This window comes from Perognathus longimembris, chromosome 13, assembly GCF_023159225.1.
Source record: "Perognathus longimembris pacificus isolate PPM17 chromosome 13, ASM2315922v1, whole genome shotgun sequence".
NCBI classification, from domain to species: Eukaryota; Metazoa; Chordata; class Mammalia; order Rodentia; family Heteromyidae; genus Perognathus; species Perognathus longimembris.
This window is the reverse complement of record NC_063173.1, coordinates 14,310,994-14,336,768: the sequence shown is the minus strand read 5'-3', so window position 1 is coordinate 14,336,768 and position 25,775 is coordinate 14,310,994. Positions and strand designations below refer to the sequence as shown.

Below are 25,775 nucleotides of genomic sequence, written 5' to 3'. Positions count from 1 at the left end.
CCATAATAAAGTTGCTCCTTCTAAGTACCTCTGTGTTGCAAAATCTAACCAGCGTTGTGTTACGGGAGTCTCACTTGGGAACAGATGGCCCATTCAAATCAGAATAATTTGAGAGGGGCTTCTTTACAAAAGTACATCGATAAGTGTGTAGTCAGTAAAAGCTCCGAAGTGACAGCATGGTGTCCTATGGCTGGTAATAGCAATTGTCACTCCCTTCAGACCTAAAGGGGAGAGCCCCTGGAATCTTGAAGCAGAAATTGAGATAGAGCAGCTTACTTTAACAGTGTTTTTGGTTTAAGTTGTTGAATTTATCCTAATTCTTCAGAAGTGAGGGTGTGTCTTAAAACTAACAACATGATTTTCATGTTGATTTTTTTGAGATGTTTAAATGTGTATGATGTTAAAATTGTTCTGGACAGAATAAACAAACACTTGACTTTTTGTCTCCCTGATGCTATTCCTATTAATAGAGGAGAGAGCACATACCAATTATGGAAATTCTTCTCTGCTAAAACAAAAGGCAAGCATGAGCTTGGGTATGGGAATGGGGTGGTATGGGTCCAGGCTGGGAAAACACTGAAAGTGGACAGAGTGATTGATGGGGTATCTGTGGAGCACATTAAGTTATTCCTGAGGTTGTGAATGTTTTTCTCTGAGATTAGGCCATCTGTGTCTGCTAATTGGCGTTTATAAAAGTCACCCACACTTCCACAGACACTGAGAGGTGGGTGCTATCTCCTTCAATGTCCATATTTCAAGAGATGTTTGCCAGGTCCTTGAGAAAGACATTACCTGGCCCATAAAGTGGTTAAGAAGCTAGGAGATGTATGTGTATTTCACAGAGGCAGTAAAAGTATTTATAATGACAAATGATTTTTGAAGCAGATGCCCTAAGAAAAGGGCCAATAGCCTGGATGAAGCACCTTTAAAATTTAGTCAAGCTGAGGGGAAGATTGAAGCTATGTTATTCACTACATGGTTGCTTTCCTTTCTAGTGAAAATCTGAGCATACCAGCAAGATGTGGTGGTACATGCTTAAATCCTAGCATGTAGGAGGTTGAGGCCAGAGGATCACAAGTTAAAAGACATCCTAGACAATATGGTCAGGTTTTGTCTTGAAAGACGAAACAAAAATAAATCTTGTTGCATGCAGTTTCTAGGGGAGACATGGAATGTGGCAATACCATCATTTATGTTTGAGCTTGTCTCCTATAGCTCGTAGGACATAATGGCTTATAGCTATGTGACTCAGTCTCCAATATTTTGAGGTTACCTATGCATGTGCTTGATTTTTAGCCCAACCCTTTAGGCTTGCCTCGATATTTCTACTGTACTAATTTATTAATTACCTTCTGCCTTTTAAAATATGAAATAACTCTGAATCACTAGTATTATTATTTGTAGCAGTTCTCTTTAAAAAGCTTCACCTTTAAGTTTCTATTTTCTTTTTCTGGCCATTCCTGGGCCTTAGACTCAGGGCCTGAGCACTGTCCCTGGCTTCTTTTTGCTCAAGGCTAGCACTCTGCCACTTCTGGCTGTTTTCTATACATGTGGTGCTGGGGAATCGAACCCAGGGCTTCATGTATATGATGCAAGCACACTCTTGCCACTAGGCCATATTCCCAGCCCCTGTATTTGTATTTTTATAATACTATGAAAGCTGCCTCTCATCTGCTGAAGACTTCATATTTTCTGTCACATTAGTGGCCCTACGTATCGTCAGTGATGTGTGGGCTGTGGAATGCGTGGGGGTGGGTGGGTAGGAAGTGGGGATGCTCAGTCCCTGCTGCTTCAGTAATCTTTAGAATTGATTCACTTTGGGATTTTGTCAAAACTTTCTTCCCAACTGAGCATTTGATTGATGTTTGCAAATGTGACGCAAGAGGAAAAGGACACATATCGTCAGTTTTTACTGAGTGATTATTTAGCACTCACTCAAGGTTGTCATAGATTTCCTGTATCGTAGAGGCTAGGAAGTGGTCTGGGCTTCCTAAATGAGTTAGAGTTGAAAATCTGATTCATTTCTAACTAATCAGATGTGAGCAAAAGTAAAGTCTGGGTTGCATTTCTTTTCCATTTCTTCATTTCACTTGTCTGGAATATGGAGTCGAGTGTGAAGTAGTCTTAGTTCAAGATGACAGCAGAAAGACAGAAAGAGCTGCGAGGTGGAGGTGCTATAACAATGCCAAACTACCAGATTCTCTCTCTCCCCCTCTCTCTTTCTCTCTTGTATGAGCTATATAAAGTCTAGTTTTTTTTAACCTTTGTATTCTAGTTCTTTCTTATACAGCTAAGAATAATGCAAGCTGATATTTTAGCCAGCATGATTATACGTATAAATCAATAATGGAATAGGATTGAGAGCTGATGAATAAATGCTCAGATTAATGGGTTTTCAAGAAAGTACCAAATCAATTAAATGGAGACAAATAATTGTCTTTTCAACAAATAAATGTTAGAACAATTTGATAATTACATTGTAGTTGGACTGATTCTTCACATCACACACAAACATTAATTAAGTATGGATCATAGACCTAAATGAAAGGGCTGAAACTATAAAGCACTTAGAAGAAATGGGAATAAATCTGTTTTCAACTTGGGTTGGTCAAAATGTTTCACCAAAGCACAAGCAAAAGAAGAAGAAAGGTAAAGTGGACTTAATCAAAACTCAAAGCACTTAAGCTTCAAATGATTCCCTAAGAGAACATATGGGTCATATATAGAGCCAAGATCTTGTATTTGGCATGGTGCTGGTGGCTCACACCTGTAATCCTAGTTACTCTGGAGGCTGGGATTTGAGGGTTGCAGTTTGAAGTCAAGCAATGCAGGAAAATCTACAAAACTCTTATTCCAATTAATTACCAAAAAACTGGAAGTGGAGCTGTGGCTCAAGTGGTAGAGTGGTAACTTTGAGCACAAAAACTCAGAGATAATGTCAGGCCCTGAGTTCAAGTCCCAGGACACACATACACACACACACACACACACACACACACACACACACACACACACACACACACCAATCTTGTATTGGAGCCAGATTACACCTGAAAGCCCAGATATTCATAAGGCATAGGCAGGAGGATGAGAAGTACAAAAGCCAGCCATGGAAAAGTTGGCAAGACCTGTGTGTTTACAATTAGAAATAGCAGAGAAAAAAAAAAGAAAATTGATGCCACAGAGCAAACTGTTATCCAAAATGTGGAGACAGGTGAACACAGAGAATTACAGCTCTGCTCAGGCCACAGGTGTCAGAAACAACTGGAGACAGAAACTGAGAGGGAGGACAACTTCAAGGAAAATTTCAACAAGTTTCTGCAGGATAAATGGTGCCAGCATGAGAGTAACGCATGTTTGGAGGTGGCCTCGAGGAGGTCCACACTTATTCCCAAGTGCCCCAGGCAGTGTCGTGGTCAAGGTCCAACCTTTGAGGCTCCTACAATTTCTTTTAGGAATGGGACAACCTCTAAATTCTTGTTCTACGTTGGAACTGAAAGGACGTCTCTCCAAGCTTTCTTTTCAGTCAGGTCTTAGATACTAATTGACTAATTTGCTAGTTTAAAAAATATCTTCATACCTATTTTGTAATGTACATCATTATTACTTGTTATCTGGGAATACTTGAATTACCCTGTCTGGCACTATCAGAGGTGGCACCTAGTATCCTAGTTTAAAAAAAAAAAAAACAACAGAAGAAATTTCAAGTATCTTTTTTGAGGGGGAGAGATGAGGAAAACTTCTTTTTTCATCTGCAATGTCAGAAGATATCAAGAATTAAATCAAACACCTTTGCAAAAAAGGAGGTCATTTTATTTGTCCATTTCAGGTGGTTTTTATTTATTTTTCTTGGTCATGTTTCTGTTCTTGAAAGGTAGGATCACTGTTAAAAACAGAGACAAAAATACATGGTCCGGTTCTGCTTTATCCATAGACAGAATCGTGTCTGTGCCAACTGGTTGACTCTGTCAAAGGGAAGATAACTCACATGTATGACTTTCAGGACCTAAGGTTCTCATACTTGAGTTGCCTTTACCAGGGTCTACCATAAGGCCATGTGATTGGGTCAGGAAGTTTTCCAACCTTATCTGCATTACTATGAGCTAATATTCCATTCCTTAGACCCATTCTATGATATTGAAATCAATACAATTTTACTAACTTCCTCCAAATATGCCATTTCTCTTAGGGGAAAATTTTCCTTTAGAGAGCTTTAATGCTGCTGGTGAACTATAAGAACTCATTGTATTTTTCTTAATTCATTAGAGAAGTTTAAGTAGTGTTGATTTGGTTTTTTTTTTTTTTAGTTTTAGGATGTTTCTTTTAGGATTTTACTGCAAATTAATTCAAAAATTGGTAGAGAGTTTGTGAATCGACACAATATTTTGTACTATTCTCTTAACTAAAAAGGCCTTCTGAAGTGATTCTGTGTAGAGGGTTTCGAATTTACTGTATTTATTATTAGACAGGAAAAATTATGAACAATTTGTAAATGGGATCTTACTAACATAGGAAGTAATATACAATTTCAACTGCTTTTATCATAATAATTTGACCTTTTTCAAGTCAAATTAATTTGGCTTTGTGGGGCTGAATTGAGAGAAAGGGTTAAACACAGAAGTCTGGAAGATTAACTTCATGGTGTCAGAACTCACTCTGTAACTTCCTGTTCCACCATGGAAAAGTTTCTCAGATTGGTTGCCACAACTGTACAATGTATAAATAACTGTAATTGCTTCATAGGATTGTTATAGGAATTGACAGTTAATATTTGTGACATGCCTAGGGTAGTGCCTTGTAGATATACTGTCAGCTATACAAAAAATTAATTTGAACTGATGTTGCTAGGAATCTGGAGAAATGGATTTTTTTTTTGTCAGTCCTGGGGCTTGAACTCAAGGGCTGAGCACTGTCCCTGGCTTCTTTTTGCTCAAGGCTAGCACTTGAGCCATGGTGCCACTTCTGGCCTTTTCTATATATGTGGTGCTGGGGAATCAAACCCAGGGCTTCATGTATACAAGTCAAGCACTCTTGCCACTAGGCCATATTCCCAGCCCAAGAAATGGAATTTTCACTTGAGTCATATTGGCTCCCAAGCCTGTTTTTTTTTTCTTTTTTCTGCAATGCTGCCTTTAATCCTCTTTCATTTCAAATGGGTTCACCTGCACAGGTTCATATCTTCATCCCACTAAGCACTCCCCGGAACGCCGCTCTCAGCTCCCGTGTCCTAAGAGCATACACCAGAAGGTTAAGTGATGGGGGCATAACAACATGCAGCACACAGGAATGGTGGAAACCTTTCAGCACACAGAGGAGAACAGGAATGGCCGAAACCTTTTCTCCTGCTAGGCTGGGTGACAGATGCTACACAAACAGCAGTGGCAAAGGAGAATGCGGATGAGGTAGGAGCTGCAGGTACTCGAGGCCTTAGATGTTGCTTCATCAGGGGTTGGCTTCAGCACTGAGTGAGTAATCAAAGCATGGAAAAAAAAGATCAGAATCTTGTCACCCCCAAGCACAAGCCAGACCGTGCCCAACTGGTAAAACCTGTGAGTAGTAAAGTCATCACAGGCCTGTCTAGTGACCTCGAAGTTAGAGCAGGAGCAGTGGTCAGTTTCCTTGCTGGGGCAGTGTTGCCTCTGGGCAGTTAGGACAAGGTGACTAGGACAGTCAGCAGGCCATGCTTTTTTTTTTTTTTTTTTTTTTTTTGCCAGTCCTGGGCCTTGGACTCAGGGCCTGAGCACTGTCCCTGGCTTCCTTTTGCTCAAGGCTAGCACTCTGCTACTTGAGCCACAGCGCCATTTCTGGCCATTTTCCATATATGTGGTACTGGGGAATTGAACCAAGGACTTCATGTATACAAGGCAAGCTCTCTTGCCACTAGGCCATATTCCCAGCCCTGCAGGCCATTCTTGAGCATAGCGTTTGGCTTTGATGTAGAAAGCTTCAGTGACTATGGAAGGACACTGAAGGGAATAACAAATGGCTGCGTATCTATCCACTGCCACACACAGGAAGATGCCCGACTCCATGCACAGAAAAGAGTGCATGGCATAGATCCGAGCAAAACACTCAGGGAGGCTGGTGGTCTTTGCACCAAGTCACATGATTGCCAGGGCCTTGGGCATGCGTGGGGTAGCCAGGCCAATGTCCACCACAGCCAGGATACTAATTGCCTATGCATGGGCTGGTGATTAAGATAAGAAGAACATTAGCAACAATGGAGGGACAAAGGGTGAGGAAATGCAGCAGTGGTACTCAATAGACACCATGTTAAAAATGAATTACACAGCTTGTGGGTGGGGATGGGAGGGAGAAGCAGAGAGAGCGAGGGAAGGGGTGACACTGTCCAAAAAGAAATGTACTCATTACTTGACTTAGGAAACTGTAACCCCTCTGCACACTTTTATAGCAATCACAAATTCAAATTAATAAAAGAACATTGGCAACAAGAGGTAAGAGACAGAGCAGAGCCATGGGTAAGGAGAGCCAGTGCTGCCACTCATAAATGCCTGAGAACCTCATGAGGATGAACTCAGACCCTTGACATTCCCAGCTATATCTGGCAATATCCATATTACAAGTTGTGCTCAACATCTTCCTGTGGATAAAGCAGAATCATAATGAAGCCATGATTAGCTTTTCTGAGTGCTTTTCTTCCTTCCTTCCTTCCTTCCTTCCTTCCTTCCTTCCTTCCTTCCTTCCTTCCTTCCTTCCTTCCTTCCTCTCTCTCTCCCTCCCTCCCTCCCTCTCTCTCTCCCTCTTCCTTCCTTCCTTCCTTCTTTCCTTCCTTCCTTCCTTCCTTCCTTCCTCTCTCCCTCCCTCCCTCCCTCCCTCCCTCCCTCTCTCTCTCCCTCTCCCTTCCTTCCTTCCTTCCTTCCTTCCTTCCTTCCTTCCTTCCTTCCTTCCTTTCTCTCTCTCTCTCTCTCTCGCTCTTTCTTTCTTTCTTTCTTTCCTTTCTTTCCTTCTCAGGGCCTGAGCACTGTCCCTAAGCTTCTTTCCACTCAAAGCTAGCACTCTACCACCTGAGCTACAGTGCCACTTCCAGCTTTTTCTGTTTATGTGGTGCTGAGGAATCGAACCCAGGGTTTCATGCATGGTAGGCAAGCACTGTACCACTCAGCCACATGCCCAGCCCATGAGTGCATTTCTTTATAAACACTGTTACCCCTTCCTTCATTTTCTCCTGCTTGCTTCTCCCCACTCTCCTTCCCTCCAAGTTGTAAAATTTCCAACCTAGTGTGTAGTGAGTATCATTGTTGCATTAGTTCATCCTTTGTTCTTCTATTTCAGTGTTTCCCTTCCCCTTCCATGGATCAGATAAGCTTATATACAAGACAAAGGGTACAGAAAACTAAAACAAAAAAATAGAAGTAACTGCAAACTGATCATAATAAAAGAATCTCCTGTTTCCAATTCTTGGAGTTCATTTTGAACACTTCATTATATATGGTCCTATACACTTAGTGACTGGGCTTATTGTGATCCCCTGCTAGATATATTATAGACATATTCTAGTTATTGCAAATGAGGGAAACCATGCAACTAACATTTTTTGTGGTCTGGATTGCTTTGCTTCATAGAACTTTTTTCAGGTCTTTCCATTTCCCTACATCATTTTTAATCTCCTTGATACCATCAGAAAAGTTCAGAAGAAGATAGTATGACCAAAATAAATTCTAAGATAAAGATTTGAATAGAATAAAACCCAAAGAACCATTTATCTTTATTTTCCTGAAATTCTGAGTGAATTTAAAAAAAATATAGTGAACACAGGTACAAAACAGCACTCTTTCAGATGGTAAACTTCTATTTTCAGAAAGAAAACAACTAGCCATAATGAAAACTCTGCTGATGTTTTTGTTCCAGATAGTGCCTTGTGGTTGGCATATGGATTTTTTTTTTAATTATTAATGCCGGTTCTGAGGCTTGAACTCTGGGTCTAGTTGCTGTCCCCCTGAGCTCTTTATTTTGCTCAAGGCTAGCTAGCATTCTAACCCTTGAAGTACAGAGCCAACTTCCAGCTTTTTCTGTGATTTAATTGGCGATAAGAGTCTTACAGACTTTCCTGCCTGGAGCCGAGATCCTCAGACCTCAGCCTTCTGAGTAGTTTAGGATTCAGGCGTGAGCCATTGGTGCCTGGCTGCCATATATAGAGTCTTGTGCTCATCATCTCATTTAATCCTCACCATTCAGGTACTCTTTTCTTTCTTTTCTGTTTGCCATTTTATTTTATCATATATTTATTTATTTTTCTTCTTTATTGTCAAAGTGAAGTACAGAGGGGTTACAGTTTCATATGTAAAGCAAGTACATTTCTTATCCAACTTGTTGCTTCCTCCCTCATTTTTCCCATCTCCCCCATCCCCACTTCCTCCCCCCCCATGGGTTGTACAGTTGGTTTACACCAATTGGTTTTGTAAGTATCACAGTTGCAATGGTTTGTCTTTTTATCCTTTGTCTCTTGATTTTGGTATTCCCTTTCCCGTCCGTAGTTCCAATACACGTGTATTACAGTATCGGGGGTACTAAGATCAGATACAGTGATAGCAGGGGTAAAACCACGGGAAGGGAATATGGGAGAAAAAAATTAAAGGTACAGTTTCACATGGCATGTTGAAAATAGCAATGACAATGATATACCACTTGTTTCCATAACTTGGAGCTCATTTCACTTAGCATCATCTTATGTGCTCATAACGGCATAGCTATTGAGCTATTTTGATCTTCTGCTATGACTATCCTAGCCATGTACTAATTATTCCCTATGAGGGAAACCATAGAGTCCATGTTTGTTTGGGTCTGGCTCACTTCAGTTAGTATGATTTTTTCCAAGTCCTTCTTCCATTTCCTTACGAATGGGGCAGTGTCATTCTTTCAGGGGGCGTCCAACTCTTACCAGCAAGCTGCTGTGAACCACACAGCCAGCTCTGCCCAGGAGAAGGTCTCCAGTCCAGGTGGGAGGAACTTCCTCCTGGGTGCACGGCTTTCAGCCTCAGGTGCTCTTCATAGGAGGAAAAAGAATCCGAATGACTTGCCTAGATAAGAACTATATACTGGAAACACTAAAAACTGACTAAGCCACAGCAAAAAAGCCCTTTTACATTTAATGCCAGCTTTCCTTTCTTCAATTATAGTCAGTATGTCAGTACCCTTTAGCACAATAGTTTGTTTTCTCCACTGATTATGAAAGTAATGCTAAATGACCTCAGAGAACATTGTGTTAATTGAAATATGCCAGACACAGACAGCCCCACCCATTTCATCAAATGATCTCACTCATTTGTGGGATCTACAAAATGTTAATCTCATAGAGGGAGAGAGTGGAATTGTGGTTACCAGAGGCTGGGGAGGGCAGAGCCTGGGCTGGGGACACACAGTGGTTGATCAATGAGCACAAAGTTGCTGTTGAGTACTAAGAGTAATTTCTGCTGTGCTATTTCATTAGTACGGTATATTTATAAATAGCCGGAAAAGAGTATTTTTTTTTTTTTTTGGCCAGTCCTGGGCCTTGGACTCAGGGCCTGAGCACTGTCCCTGGCTTCTTCCCGCTCAAGGCTAGCACTCTGCCACTTGAGCCACAGCGCTGCTTCTGGCTGTTTTCTGTATATGTGGTGCTGGGGAATCGAACCTAGGGCCTCGTGTATCTGAGGCAGGCACTCTTGCCACTAGGCTATATCCCCAGCCCTGGAAAAGAGTATTTTGAGGGTCCTTATAACAGAGATATGGCCAATGTTTGAAGTGACAGATATGCTGATTACCTTGCTTTGATCACTACATAATGTATACCCGTAGTAAAACATACATAGTAGTGCCATAAACATGTAAAATGATTATATGTCAAATATAAAATAAAAAAACTACAAAAGGTTATCAGTGCAGTGCAGATGGTAGGTATGTAAAGGTTTACTTCAAATGAATTGTAACTTATGTTTACAAATGTTCATGATGTTGCAACAATGAGAAAAGCCATATTTTAAATAATAATTTTTATTGTAAAAGATGTAAGAGGAAAAGACAAACTTCCAACTACTTGGAGATTTCTATACGAATCAAGTAGAAATAAAATAGACATTTTTGCATACATTTAAATGTTTTGGTTGAAGTCACTTCATGACTGTTTCTTGTTCTTTAACATTTAATCTTCTTCCTGTTTTTTTTTTTTTTCTTTTGTTCCAGTACTGGAGTTTGTTCTCAGGGCCCGGGTGCTGTCTCAAGGCTAGGACTCTACCACATGAACCATAGCTCCATTTTTTTTTTTTTAATTGGAGATAAAAATCTCACAAACTTTCCTGCCTAGGCTGGTTTTGAACTGCAGTCCTCTGATCTCAGCCTCCTGAGAAACTAGGACTTTTACAGGCGTGAGTCACTGACACTCAGCTAATCCTCTTTATTCTTGATATTGTTGATTGTTTGAATTGCTGGAGAATATTTTCAAGTAATTATATAAAAGTGTACTTGAATATTATGTTTGGTGTTCCTTGAATATCTGAGATTTCACTTTATTGCCTTTATTTATTAATAATTTTTTCTCATCAAACATTTAGATATTGGGTTGGAGATATAGTTCTGCAGTAAAGTGTTGGTTTGCCTAGTTTCTCGGTTCAAGCTCCAACACTACAGAAACAAAACAGAACTAAATAAACAATAGCTATCAGTATTACCTTTTACATTCCATTATCCAAGTAAGATATACTTAAAGAATATTATTGCTTATTTCCCCGTTGAACCAATTTATACTTTCCTGTGAGTTTTTACATTTTTAACAATTGATTTTTGTTTTGTGAAACAACTTATTTACAAGGAATCAATTTTTCTACTAAGAGATATGTAAATAAATAGATTCAAATAATTAAACAATGCATTCTACATTCCTCACTGATTAGTATACCTCCTTTGTCAAATAGAGAATGCATACCAATACACAATCCCATTTCTAAGAATATACTATTGTTTATTTCTTTCAGTGATTTTTGTGTCAGTATCAGTAACTTTAATGCAAAGAAGATTACTTTATTATTCTTTTCAGCTTCAAACTCTTTCTATGTATATGTTCTCCAAATTAACTTTAGAATTTTGGTGTTGAATATTAAAATAGCATGATTTGAGAGTGGGGTTATATTAAAACTATAGATGAATTTTGTAATATTCATCTATAGTAAAATAGTAAAAACAGTCAACATCTATATATCATATCTTCTCATTCACAAACATGAATTCTCTCTGCATTTACATGAGTCCTAAAAAAGTCATTAAAATTTTGTATTCTGCTGTTCTAACTATGATGATTAGTAGTTTGAGCTGCTTTGATGAATCTGTTTGTTTCTTTGCATTATGTATTTTAACATACATCTCTGGCATCTGATAATGCATTGAACTGATCTTAAATTGTTTCTTTTGTATTCATCCACTTTAATTAATTTGTACTTCTTTTAATGAAGAATTTTGTAGTACTATGATTTTTATCTTGTCTTTTCTGTTTTGGTATTGGGGATTGAACCCAGGATGTTGCTCTTGCTAGGTAAGCACTTTGCCACTGTCCTGTGATTTTTGTTTTGTATCCTATCAATCAACTAACTGTTGCTGGTAAAGTAAATGCCTTCCATTTATTATTCCTATTATCATTGCTGTTGTTTTTGAAATATTCTTTCTATGTATCCCAAGGTGGCCTTAAACTAGAGAGCTTTCCTGTTTCTGCCTAATGCTGAAGAAGTATAGGCATGGATTGCCATCCAGCTCTATTTATTATTTTATGTGTTGTAATTATGTGTTGTTTTTCTGCTTTATCCCCTTTGCCAAGCTACTTTAATTTCTAAAATTTTACCATAAATATTTGTTTTGAAAAATTTTCCAGTTAGAACAAAAAGGCTAGTGTAAGACATACTTTTTTTTTTTTTTTTTTTTTTTTTTTTTGCCAGTCCTAGGCGGTGAACTCAGGGCCTGAGCACTGTCCCTGGCTTCCTTTTGCTCAAGGTTAGCACTCTGCCACTTGAGCCACAGCGCCATGTCTGGCCATTTTCTGTATATGTGGTGCTGAGGAATCGAACCCAGGGCCTCATGTATACGAGGCAAGCCCTCTTGCCACTAGGCCATATTCCCAGCCAAGACATACTTTTCAAGATAAATATCAACATCCTTTCACTTTCATGTCATGTCTTTATGAAATGGTTGGGAGTGTGTGGCCACTGTTAATAATGCAATGATATTCATCTTGACTTTTTGGTTGACTTCAAGGTTATGTACCTTTTATCAGACTTAATGATCAATCATTTGCTCAGAGTTAGTTTTAGTTCTAGCAAAGCTGGGCTTAGAGTTTATTAATCTAGTTCTCTTGGTTATCACTTTTTTTTTTTTTACTATCTCATCGATCAGATTCATTTCTTTCTGATTTCCTGATCACAGATTTTGCTTCCTGCAAAGAAAAGCCAACTGTAGAAGTGAAAGGTAAGTTATGTAATCAAACTCAGAGATCAGGATACAGACTTGCCTCTCTGCATGCAGGTCATTGGACTGGATGACTTACTGCTTCAGTAGGGGCAATGAAGGGGCTCAGTGGCTGGTAATGTCCTTCTCTGCTCAATGACATAGAGCCCTATCCTTGCTTGTCACCCCTAAAGTGTGGTGGCTTAGTAAAAATTATATCCCTAAGAGGCCTGGCTCTGGTGTCCTGCTTTTGGGGCCCTATTTAGTCTTTTCTAAGTATCCTCAAGGGCTTGAGGTTTTACACATTGCTATGGGAATTGATACACAAGTGTTCTTTGATGTTAGCCACATAATTTTCTAAGAATATACACATTTACCTCTGGTCCCAGGAACAGCCTACCAAATAGCTTTTTCACTCCAGGTTCTTAAGATATGCATTCACCCCCATCTGATGACTCATTATAGAAAGGTTCTGAAGTCTTCATATGTCAAAATTTGTTTTTACTCCATCTCTCTTTCAGAGACAAAAATAAAATAAAAAATGGAAAAAAAAACTCAGTAAAAGAAATAATCCACAGAGTAAAGAGGTAGCCACAGAATGGGAGAAAACAATGGAAACAAATATTTGCCAACCATTCAACTGATTTGGAATTAATATTAAGAATAACGAACTAAAAAGATATCAAGAGAGCAAACAATCCAATCAACAGTGGGAAAATAAGTTGAACAGATACTTTTCAAAGGAAGTAATACAAATGGCCTATAAGGAAATGAAATAATTGTTCAACACAGCCCCCATGGAAATGTGAATACAATTACATTGAGATTCTATCTCATATCAGAATGGTGATTATCAGGAAAACAAACATGTTGGTGAGGATGCAAGGGAAAAAAGAATCCTCTATACTGTTGTAAGAATGTAAATTAGCCACTATGGAAATCACTAAGGATGGTCCTTAAAACCTATGGCTAGAACTACCAATGATCCAACCAAACAATTTCTGGCCATTCTTCAGAAAGAATCAGTCAGATTTCTATAGAGGTACTTGTGTACCCAAGTTTATTGAAGTACGATTCATAAGAGCTAAGTTATTGGATCAGTCTTGGACCTCATAACTCGATGAATTGATAAAGAAAACAATGGAATTTTACTCAGCCATGAAGAATAACATTTTATTATTTGCAGGAAAAGGGGATGGAACTGGAGATCATCATGTTAAGTGAAATAAACACAAGTATCATAAGTTTTCTGAGTTGGAGGAGGAAAAGGACATGGAAGTAAAACGAGGGATGAATATTGATGTGTAAAGGATCATTTTTTATCCACATAAAAATGTCATAATGCATCCATGATACAATTAATATAATTAATATAAATCACCTTCCTTGCTAGAAACATATTCTGCTTTGATAGATGGTTTTCTATTGAAAATAGAAATAGTGGAATTTTACTGAATTTGATTGTTTTCACCAATCAACTTACTTAGAGAAAAGATAAATCTACTCAGTGGGTTTCTTCACGACACTGGCAGAACTAAATGGCAATAACAATATTGTAGAATAGAATTATACTTACTCTTTTTTTTTTTTTTTTTTTGCCAGTCCTGGGCCTTGGACTCAGGGCCTGAGCACTGTCCCTGGCTTCTTCCCGCTCAAGGCTAGCACTCCGCCACTTGAGCCACAGCGCTGCTTCTGGCCATTTTCTGTATGTGTGGTGCTGGGGAATCGAACCTAGGGCCCCGTGTATCCGAGGCAGGCACTCTTGCCACTAGGCTATATCCCCAGCCCTATACTTACTCTTGGATCAGAGACAATGTATTGGTGATATAGTTGGAAATGAGCCTTGCATGACTGAATAATAAAATGAACCCCAGGATGTAAGACTATGTTCCCAAAACTTTATGAGCTTCAAGAGGACCATATTGGTACTCATTAGATAAACATTCTTCCTAATATAGGGCTAGAGTCAACAAATCAATGCTCTAATCTACTTCCTGGAGGAATCTTTTTGGGTTCCTATGATGGATGGTCATGATGCTATTTCAACCATTTCAAAGTTTTCAATTGTCTGGATTCTAGCATAATCATTGTTGTGTAATTATAACCTCTAACTAGTCATCATCTCCAAAAGAAACTAGTAAGCAGTCTTCCCTCATTTCTCCTTTTCCCTGGCCTCTGAAAGCTACTATTCATCTTTCTAGCTCTATGGCTCTCCATACTTAGAAAATTTCATAAAAATAATAGGAGATAATATGTAGATTTTTCCTTCTGTGTTTTTAAAATCTATCACAATGCTTTCACGATTCATCCACGGGGTAGCATATGCCACTAATTCATTTACTTCTGTGGCTGAATGATATTACAGTGTATAAATGTGCCAAATTTTGTTTTTCCATTTTTCAGTTGATAAAATTTGTATTGTTTTCAGTTTTAGGTTATTCTGATTAAGGCTGCTATGAGTTTTCATGTACAGATGTGTGTGTGTGTGTGTGTGTGTGTGTGTGTGTGTGTGTGTGCACGTGTGCAGATATATTTTCAGTTCTCTGGGGAATCTACATTGGAATGGAATTGCTGACAGACCTGACAACTGTATGGTTAATCATTTCTAAGTGATTATTTCCCAAAGCAGCTGAGCATTTACAATCTGTTCAGTAGGACATGAGTTTTAGTTTCTCTACATTTCACTAACATTTATCTGTTTTCAAGTAGAGACATAATCATCCTTGAAGCTATGAGGTAATATCTCACTGTGGCTTTGATTTCCATTTCTCTGATGATTAATCACCTTGGGCGTTCTTTTCATGCACTTGTGGAGCATTTTAATAAGTTATTTGGAGAAATGCTTCTCATTTCATTCTTTTATTTTAAGTTGAGCTTATTTATTGAACTGAGCTGTCATTTTATTATTGAGTTGTAAATGTTCTTTTTTCATATGTACACATATAAACACACATAAAACTTTGGATCCTATCCTCTGTGTTGTTGCCTTATTTTTTGGTGCTATCCTTTGAAGCACAAAATATTAAAAATTTCTGAACTCAAATGTATCTATTTTTTCATTTCTCTTGTACAGTTGGTGTCATATCTAAAATGTCTTTGGCTAACTCAAGTTTATGAAGATTTGTTCTTATTTCAGTTCTAAGAATTTTAGTTTTAGCTTTAACATTTGCATCTATTAAATTTTTTAAAATTTTTGTTGTCAAAATGATGTACAGAGAGGTTATAGTTTCATACGTTAAGCATTGGATACATTTCTTGTACTGTTTGTTACCTCTTCCCTCATTCCCCCCTCCCCCCTCCCCCTTTCCCTTCCCCCCATGAGTTGTTCCGTTGATTTACACCAAACAGTTTTGCAAGTATTGCTTTTGTAGTCATTTGTTTTTTTTTTTTACCATGTGTCTCTCGATTTTGGTATTCCCTTTCAGTTTCCTAGTTCTAATACCAGTATACATGGTTTCCAATGTACTCAGATAAGATACAGATAGTGCAGGTACAACCACAGGAAGGGGATATAAGAGGATCATCAATAATAGAAGCTAGGGTTTCACATGGCATGTTGAAAGTAATTACAACAGTGATATAACAGTCATTTCCATAACGTGGAGTTCATTTCACTTAGCATCATCTTATGTGTTCATAGGGGTATAGCTATTGGGCTCTTGTGATTTTCTTTAAATATTTTTGAGTATGGTGGGAGAGGAAGTTTATCTTGCTTTTTTTTCTTTTTGTGCCAGTCCTGGAGCTTGAATTCAGGGCCTGGAAGCTGTCCCTGAACCTTTATGCTTAAGGTTAATACTCTACCACTCTGAACCACAACTCAATTTCTGGCTTTTTTGATTGTTAGTTGTAGATAAGTGTCTTATAGACTTTCCTGCCTAAGATGGCTTTGAACTATGATCCTCAGATCTCAGCCTCCTGAGTAGCCTGGATTACAGATGTGAGCCACCGATGCCCCATAACTTCCTCTTTTTTAAAAAAAATGTAGATATTCAGTGATCTCTTCACCAATTTATTGAAGAGACTATCTGTCCTCATTGAATGATCTTGATACCCTTCATGCTACGAGCAAAACATGTTACTATTGGGGCCTCTATTAATTAGGCTAGTAGTTATCTTATGATTTAAAAAACAAAACAAAACACATTTCTTTAAATTCCTAGAACAACAAAAAATTCCAGTCTTCATGGGTGGGTTCTGGGTCAGCAATTTAAGCATATCTTGAACCATACAACCAGGCAGTTCACAGCTTTGCTTTCATCTTCATTTCCTGCCTACACAGAGCACAGTCGTAAGTGAGAGCAGGGCTTTCTCAGGTCTTTTGTGAGGTGCAGTAGCCCTGGATATGCTTGTGGTCTTGTAGAGCCCTAGAATGGGACCTTTCAAAGGCCTTAGTCTCCAAGGTATCACACTCTCAAGTTTTTCCTCTTATTTCCATATGACTTTTATTTCCCCCAAGAGCCATTTCTTGTCTCATGTGGCAGAGTAATATATTTGTCTAAATGTTTTTTAGATAGGCCCCCAGGTAGTTACTTGTCTGCCTTGCTCTACCACTTGAGCCACAGTTACACCTTAGCTTTTTGGTGGTTAATTGGAGATAAAAGTCTCACAGCCTTTCCTACCTCGGCTGACTTTGAATTGCCGTCGTCGGATCTCACTCTCCTGAGCAGCTAGGATTACAGATGTGAGCCACTAGTGCCCAGAAAGCCTTTTACATCTATCCTCCTGTGAACTACTAGACAGGTCAAAACAACCATATATTTAAGAAGATTTATTTGGCAACATTATGATTTGTAGTTAGGACCTAATGTTCACTAGCCAAATGATCTGCATGAGGTACACTCCAGACTTTTTGTTTTATTTTCAGAGAAGTTCTTATGCTTTTTGCCCAGGCCAGTTTTATACAATGATTTCCCCATCTTTGCATCCTACATAGCTGTGGCTACAAGAGCAAACCATCACTCTTGCCCCACCCCCCTTTTTTTTAATGGTAATGGAACTCAGAGCCTCAAACTACCTAAATAGATGTACACCAAATAGTGTTAAGATTACGATTTGAATTACAGTCACAGAAATGGAGGGACAAAGGGTAAACAAATGTAGTAATGGTACTCACTGGTTACCATGTTGAAAATGAATTATACAACTTGTGGGTGGGATGAGAGGGAAAAATTGGGAGAGACAGAGGGAAGGGGTGACATTATCTGAAAGGAAATATCCTCTTTGCCTGATTTATGTAACTGTAATCCCTCTGTTTTCAGCATTTTCAAATAAAAACAAAAATAATGAATAAATAAAAAAGACTGTAGGTTTGAACCATTGCACCCAGCTCCACTAACCTTTCTCAAGAGCTGGCCTGAAACTGCAATTCTCTTATCGTTGCTTCCCGAGTATTCTTGAGAAGACATTGGCTCTGCTTACACAGGCCACCTAAGAGATTGTTTCTCCAGGCTTTATCTCATTGGGCTCAGTCGCCCAGGCACTGAGAGGCCACAGCAGGCCTATTAAAGAAGTCCCAACACCATGTAGTTCTGGCAGCAGCCCTTGGCATTGTCTATGTGATTCTAGTTTTGCAGGCTTGCAGAACAAAAGTGTTACAGGGTATAATGCCTTCCACCTAGATTCCAAAGGAAGGCCTGAGTGGCCAGATATTTTCAGTAAATTTGGGTTCCTTGTGGGAAGCCACTGAGATGACTGAGAATGGAGCTGAAGCTATAATGGAGACCCCCAGGAAGTAAGAGATGCCTGGAATGTGAAATGTCTGCCAAGGAAAGCCTCAGCAAAGAGAGGATCAGCCCAAGAGAAAGGTCACGTGTCCTGCAAACAGCATGGCCATAATGGAAAGCTTGCCTGAGACTTCTTGAGTCAGAGCACATCATATGTCAAAGATGGAGCTAGAGGATTTACTGTTTGCATTGGTAGATTTCAGTCTTGCTTTGGCCTGTTCCCTCTTTCCTATGATTTTATTCTTTCCTTTTGGAATGGGAATGCCTCCTTTGGGACATTGTGTGTTGGAAATGAGGAAGTTGCTTTTGATTTTACCTGGCTCACAGCTATTTGTATTGGATTTGAACTGTTGAGCAATGCGGGAACTGCTAAGAAGGGACATTTGGAGGTGGACTAAGGACATTGTGCGTTATGAAATGGACATAAGCCTTTGAATGTGAGGTGTGAAATGTTATGGTTTGAATAGGAGGCAGGATCAAAGGCTTGGGTGAATATTTCGTCTCCAGTGAATGGGAGTATTTTCTGAAGTGCTATGAATTGGGAGGTAGGGCCTAGCTGGAGGAAATGGGTAATGGCAAGCATGTCCCCAGGAGTTACATCTTTGCCAGCACCCTGTCTGCCATGAGTTGAGCAACTTCATTTTAACACATGATGTTCTGTTTCACACAGCCTGGAATCCATGAAAGCAGCTATTCATGAAACCTTTGGAACAGGGCTCTATGATACATCTCTTCTTCCTTTGTTTCCTTTGTGTTTGTTAAAACTACCAAAACAGATGAACACAACACATTCTTCCTAACCCATTTAAGCTACGTCTTCTTTATTAAAGTGTAGTAATTTCATGATGCATGTGCCTCACTAGAAGACATTGTGACAGTCCAGGATATGTGAAGCTTACTATGGATCAAAACCTGCGCTAAATTATAGAGGAAGAAATACTGAGTAGAAGGAGAAATCAAACTGCAATATAGTTGTTACAAAGCCTCAGTCAACCTGCTATGCAGCTTTGGAGCAAATGTCACCTTTCACAAGCTTTTCAGATTAGACTTCCATGACCAACTATTAACCTCTCAATGTGATTGGTTGGACATTCAAAACATTTTTTAAAAATAGCTAAGTCTATATATCAAGGTTGTGCTCTATGTGTGTCCTATGAGTGCTTCATTACCTTGCATTTTTACTCACCTTCTCTAGATCTGATCTTTCTGGACTTTATCATTCTAGGTGAGCTCATTTCCCAAACAGGAATCTTCTTGCCCCTGGATCCAGGGCCTTGGCCCCTCTTGGCACCTGGGGTATGCTGTTCAAAATATTCCCTGCAGGGAATTTTCCCTGGGGTACCAATAAAAGGAAGAGACCTTGTTAGAATTTTATCTGAAGAGCAAGAAGAAGTACTAATTGGGATCTAGGTTGTAGGAACTTCATTTTGGATCCCTACAGACAGTATTTGAAAAGGTGCCATTGAATACTAACCCCATTCTTGGGACCTGGCTAATACTTACCTTCTTCTCTGTTGGTCATTCAGTGCAGCTCTTGGGTGAGTAATGGCTGAGGGTAGGGTCAAGGAAGATAGATACATACTGGTGACATCTACATTTATCCAACCTTCTCAAAGTTGAGCAATCTGATAGCTTATCTTGGGTGAATTTGTATGTTTTAAATACCACTAAGAATTTTTTTTTAAAAAGATAGGCAGTACTGTGTGAGTTGTCAGAAGGTTACCTTGAACAAGCAAGGGAGAAATTGAATATTTGAAAATTCCTCAATCCAGAGGAAAGAAACATTCTTCTAGTCCTGTGTTAGGAATAGACTGTTTGGAAGTCTGGTTCACAGAAAGACCAGAAAGTAAGTTATAGGAAAACACTTATGAAGGCAGCTCTAAGTCAAGTCTCCAAGTTCTCTGGCTTGATGCCCATTACCTTTCTGTACCTATTTCCTTGATAGCAGTATTTCTGTCTGTCTATCTATCTATCTATCTATCTATCTATCTATCTATCTATCTATCGACATAGACTATATACTTTACACAGTATACTATATAGTTATTATACTATATACTATATAGTATGCTATATAGTATATAGTATAGCATTTATTGTATAGTATATAGATGTATTATATATGTATATATATATATAAATAGGCAGAAAGAAAAGGAAAACATCAGAAAAGAAAAAAAACTTCTTGTTTCCATTTCTGAGAGTTCATTTCAATAAGTATTATTCAACAGATATATATATGTATATATGTATATATATATATATATATATATATATATAGAGAGAGAGAGAGAGAGAGAGAGAGAGAGAGAGACCTAAGCTTTCTGAGTCAAGATTTTTCCTTTGAGCACAGGAGTATACCTAAGAGTAATTTTCTGAGTCCTGAGGGGATAGTTGAGACAGGTGCAATTATTTCTTACAGTGTTCTGAAGATAGGGACTTAAGGATGGGTAGTTTTAAGGATAATCTGGGACAGATGTCAGGTGATCAGGGCCACAATTACTTTTTCTTTCTTCTTTTTTGGAAGAACAATGAATTTTGGAAGTTAGTGTGTTTTGTAGCTTTTTAAAAATATAATTTTATTATTATCATTAAGATGTTGCATAGAAGTACAGAGGAGTTAGAGTTTCATAAGTCAGGTAATGAGTACATTCCCTCCCTCCCTCCCTCCCTCCCTCCCTCCCTCCCTCCCTCCCTTCCTTCCTTCCTTCCTTCCTTCCTTCTTTCCCTCCCTCCTTCTGTCCCTCCCTCCCTTCTTCCTTCCTTCTTTTCTTTCCTTTCTTTTTGTCAACTGTGGGACTTGAACTCAGAGCCTAGGTGCTCTCACACGACTTTTTTTGCCCAAGGATAGCACTCTACCACTTTAAGCCACTTCCAGTTTTCTGGTGGTTAATTGGAGGTAAGAGTCTCTTGGACTTTCCTTCCTGGGCTGGCTTTGAATTGTAATTCTCAAATCTCAGCCCCCTAAGTAGCTAGGATTAGAGGCTTGAGCCACTGGTGCCTGGCTTGTGAGTACATTTCTTTTTGGACATTGCCACCCCTTTCTTTGCTTTCCCCCAGTTATGCCCTCCCATCCCTGCCTACAAGTTTCATAGTTCATTTTCCACATAATGTCAACTGAATACCATGCCTGCATTTGTTATGTCTCTCTGTTCCATTTCTGTATCCCCTCATGCCCCGCCTCCAAGGCAGAAGAAAAACCCCAAAGCAAACCAAAACAAAAAAACCAAAGAGCAAAAACAAGCACCACTACTACTACCACCAACCCTCCCCCCCAAATGTTTGCATTTCCTGGAATTTGTTTCAATGAATAGCATTTTAAATGTTTAGAGTTTATGCCTTTGAGTTCCTCCCCTAATTGTATCTTCCTTTAGTTTCACTATTTTTGTGTGAATGCCTAGAGTCCTGTATAATTTATCATGCCCTGGTGTATTTCATTTTTTGAATATTTTTACTATTGTTAGGTAGTTGTACAAAGGAGTTACCATTCAACAAAGCAACTTAGGAATACAGTGTGTCTTTATCAATGTTAGCCCTTTCAATATTCTTACCCACCCCCTCCCAACCCAACCCTTTCCTCAATTTTCTTAACTTTTAGGGTATGTATTGAATTTTTTTCCATTTACCAAAGCAGTTTATATATACAGTGCATCTTGATCTATGTCATCTCTTCAATAGCTTCACCCCGACCTTTGACCCACCTCTTTCCTTATTTTTCTCACTTCTGTGGTATATATAATACTTTCTTGTCTGCATTCTCCACTCTTCCTCTAGCTTTTTTTTTTTTTTTTTTGGCCAGTCCTGGCCTTGGACTCAGGGCCTGAGCACTGTCCCTGGCTTCCTTTTGCTCAAGGCTAGCACTCTGCCACTTGAGCCACAGCACCACTTCTGGCCGTTTTCTGTATATGTGGTGCTGGGGAATCGAACCCAGGGCCTCATGTATACGAGGCAAGCTCTCTTCCCACTAGGTCATATCCCCAGCCCCTTCCTCTAGCTTCTACATATGAGAGAAAACATCATTTCTCTCTCTGAGCTTGACTTACCTCACTTAATATGATTTATTCTAACTCCATTCATTTCCCTGCAAATGATATAACCTTATTTTTTCTAATGGATGAGTAAAATTCCATTGCATTTAATTACCACAGTTTTTGATCCATTCATCTATTGTAGGGCATCTGGGCTGTTTCCATTATTTGGCTATTGTAAACAGTGGAGCAATGAACATGGATGTATCCAGACTTGTGCCCTTTATGGTACCCTAACTTGTAATGTCCCAGGTAGATGCCCAGGAGTTGTATGGCTGGGTCATAGGGGAAGTCTGTGTTTAGTTTTTTGAGGAGCATCTGCCTTCTAGAGTAGTTACACAATTCTTTTAAAAAATATTTTTTGAAAGTACTAAAAACAGAGGGGTTACAGGTACATAAGTCAGGCAAAGTGGACATTTCCTTTGGATAATGTCACTCCTTCCTCCTCTCTCTCCCATTTCCCCCTTCCATCCCATCCATAAGTTATATAATTCATTTTCAACATACTGTCCAGTGAGTACCATTGCTGCCTTTGTTTACCCTTTGTCCCTCAATTTCTGTGCCTCCCCTTATACCCCCAAAGATAGATAAATGAACAAGCTAGACAAAAAGAAAAGAAAACAAAAACATCAAAGAAGAAAAAAAATCCTCTTGTTAGGGCTGGGATGTAGCTCAGTGGCAAAGCGCTTGCCTAGCAAGTGCAACGTCCTGGGTTCGATCCCCAGTACCAAAAAAAAAAAAAAGAAAGAAAAAAGAAAAGACAAAAAAATCCTCTTGTTTTCATTTCCCATTCATTTCAATAGCTATTTTGTATGGTCAAATGTACATGGGCAATGGGCCTGTCTGCTATGTGTGAATGCCTAGAGTCCTATATAATTTACCATGTCCCCATGTATTTTAGATCTACTGGTTGCACAATTCTTGACTCTTCCTCTGCCCCTCTTAACAGTATACACTGGAGTTCCAGAAAACAAGGTGTTATTGGGAAGAAAGAAGGCAGCATTGTCGGAGAAGAGGTAGTATCTTTGATTGGGTTGTTCCTGTTCATCCACTCATGGAGGTGCTGTTTATTTCTAAATGTTTCTTAGTCTTCCTGCTCCCCAATGCATCACTTATTACACAAGATAGAGTGAAAATAATGATCATAGTTTTTTAACATTTGACATTAATATTTATATGTTATATTTCATGCAGCTTTCAAATGACATAGATATTGGTATGGCTAGATGCTTTACTTAGGCAAAAAGTGCCCTGTACCAGAATATTGTCTCTAGGCCTTGGGTCTGTTCCCAAACCCCAGAACTTTAAGTCAGTGACATCACCCTTCATCCTTGTCCTCACATCTGTTATCATCACATGGTTTCCTTAGCAGCCATGCCTGAAGCTATAGAAAAGACTTATGTAGTATCTCTTAGGAAAGCAAACTTTCTCGGTCATTTAAAAACTCTCTATGTTTTGGGGCTGGGAATGCGGCTTAGCGGTAGAGTGCTTGCCTCCCATACATGAAGCCCTGGGTTTGATTCCTCAGCACCACATATATGGAAAAAGCCAGAAGTGGCACTGTGGCTCAAGTGGTAGAGTGCTAGCCGTGAGCAAAAAGAAGCCAGGGATAGCGCTCCGGCCCTGAGTCCAGAACTGGCAAACAAACAAAAAACCACCCCCAAACCAAAAATCAAACCAAAACAAAACAAAAAAATCATCCAAAACTCCTATGTTTCAAATGCAGTAGTGATACTGGACACTAGGTTGAAAATGAACTATATAACTTGTGAGGGAGGGGAGTGAAGAGGGGAAAAACTGGGAGAAAAAAGAGGGAAGAGGTGACACTGTTCAAAAAGAATGTTCTCATTACCAGACTTATTTAGCTATAAGGTACACCATCACCTTTATAATAAAAAAAAAAGATAGGCTGGGGATATAGCCTAGTGGCAAGAGTGCCTGCCTCGGATACACGAGGCCCTAGGTTCGATTCCCCAGCACCACATATACAGAAAACGGCCAGAAGCGGCGCTGTGGCTCAAGTGGCAGAGTGCTAGCCTTGAGCGGGAAGAAGCCAGGGACAGTGCTCAGGCCCTGAGTCCAAGGCCCAGGACTGGCCAAAAAAAAAAAAAAAAAGATAAATTAAAAAAACCATGTGATTCCGCCTGCCCCCCCCCTTCACCTTGTTAAAAAAAATTAACCAAAATGAAAGCTGTTGGCTCTTTCCTGAGACATGTGGATGAATGCAAGTGAGGTGGTGGTTGGGTGTGAGTGAGACGGCGCATGCCCAGTTCTCAACCTCCACATCACTGACTCTCACCAGTGTGCTCTCCTTGGCAATGGCTTCTCTCTTTCCCAGTGGACGATGACCATGGCTCTTCCCAGTAGCTCTCATCTCTTCCCAACTGCTTTCTTCTTGACCGGTGTCCCAGGACTGACTGCAGCCCATCTTCCTGTTTTTCCTGGCGCTCCCTGGGAATGAATGGAGCCCTCGTGTCCCTCATCTGGACTGACCACAGGCTTCCCCAGCCTGTGTTTTTAATTCCTTGCCATGCTCTCCTTTGTCCATCTGGTTCTCTCCCTCTCTACTCTGCCCAAGATGCTGGCTAATTTTCTGGCTTGGTGCTACCGCCATCCGTTTCCACCTCTGTCTTTTCCAGATGTTTCATTCTCAGCCATGGAGTCAGGGGTGCTGGTGGCCGTGGCCTTTGACCGCTTTGTGGCCATCTGCAGTCCACTCCATGATACAACCACCCTCACCCCTGGTGTTGTGGGCAGGATTTGGGGCCTGGTGGTGCCTCGAGGTGTGGGCTTGAGCGTCTTCTTCCCCATCCTGGCCCGTCGGTTATGGTTCTGCGGCTCACACGCCATTGCCTATCCGTACTGTGCGCCTATGGCCTTGGCGAAGCTGGCCTGCGGGGACACCGCGGGGGACACCCTCTGTGCCTTTGCGGTGACACTCTTCCTTGGCGTGGGGGATGTGGCTTTCATTGCCTACTCGTATGGACAGATTGTGCAGACTGCCCTGCACTTTTCCTCACCCCAGGCACGCGCTACAGCGGGCAGCCCTTGCACGGCCCATGTCTGTGCCATCCTTTCCTTCTGCGGACCAGGCTTCCTTTCTGTGGTCATGCAGCCGCTTGGGGCCGCCCACTGCTTCTTCTGCCAAGGTTAGCCTTGCGAATCTGTACCTGCTCTTCCCTCCCTGCATTGGATCCCATTGCCTAGGGGATCAAGACAAAGCAGATCCGGGAGCGTCTATCCACAATGATCAACCCGAAGTGGAACCAGTCTAGTTGAGCATACTTTTCATCAGCTGGTCCTCAAATCTAGGTGGTCCTAGCTGTGGGGTAGAAACACCACTGCTCAGGTTAGTTACCTTGTGGGGAGATGGAAGAGAAAGCTCCCCATCTGATTCTGCCTTTTCAGTACTGTGGTATTTAGATATTAGGACAAAAGACAGAAAAGTTGGAATCCCTCAATGGATTAATAAACATGTAAGGTTTTATACTTTAAGAAATGTTTTATTGTTATTATAAAGGTGATGTGCAGAGGGGTTACAGTTACATAAGTCAGGCAAAAAGGACATTTCCTTTTGGGTAATGTCAGCTCATCCCTCACT

The 25,775-nt window shown here is 39.9% G+C and overlaps 1 pseudogene; it reads left to right on the top strand.

Moving 5' to 3' along the window:
- Window positions 1–24,524: 24,524 nt before the first annotated feature.
- On the top strand, window positions 24,525–25,453 carry LOC125362403 (annotated as a pseudogene).
- The last annotated feature ends 322 nt before the right edge of the window (window positions 25,454–25,775 follow it).